Raw genomic sequence first — 437 nt, 5'->3', positions numbered from 1 at the left:
AGCTCCAACAAAGAATTTGAAGCCATCAAAGCTGACCACTTAGCAGGAAAAGAAATAAAAAACAAAGCAGTAAGTCTTGATAGGTCAGACCAAGCAGAAGATCGAATCTTGGGGATTGAAGACAGCCTAGATATTATACAGAAAGAACATAAAACCATCCAAGACAATACAAGAAATATGATAGATCTATTAATCAGAAGGCCTAATCTGAGGATAATGGGTGTAGAGGAGTACCTAGAGACAGAAGTTAATGGTCTAGGAAATTTGTTTAACAGGATCCTAACAGAGAACTTCCAAAAATGCAAAAAGATAGGCCTATTCAGATACAAGAAACTTTTAGAACCCCAAAATAGACCAGACCAGAATAGGACATCCCACCGTCACATTATAATTCACACAGGATCAATTCAGACCAAGGAAAAGATCCTTAAAGCTGT

Source organism: Dipodomys ordii, unplaced genomic scaffold (genome assembly GCF_000151885.1).
Source record: "Dipodomys ordii isolate 6190 unplaced genomic scaffold, Dord_2.0 Scaffold121, whole genome shotgun sequence".
Lineage (NCBI taxonomy): Eukaryota > Metazoa > Chordata > Mammalia > Rodentia > Heteromyidae > Dipodomys > Dipodomys ordii.
Note: the sequence above shows the minus strand (reverse complement) of the source record.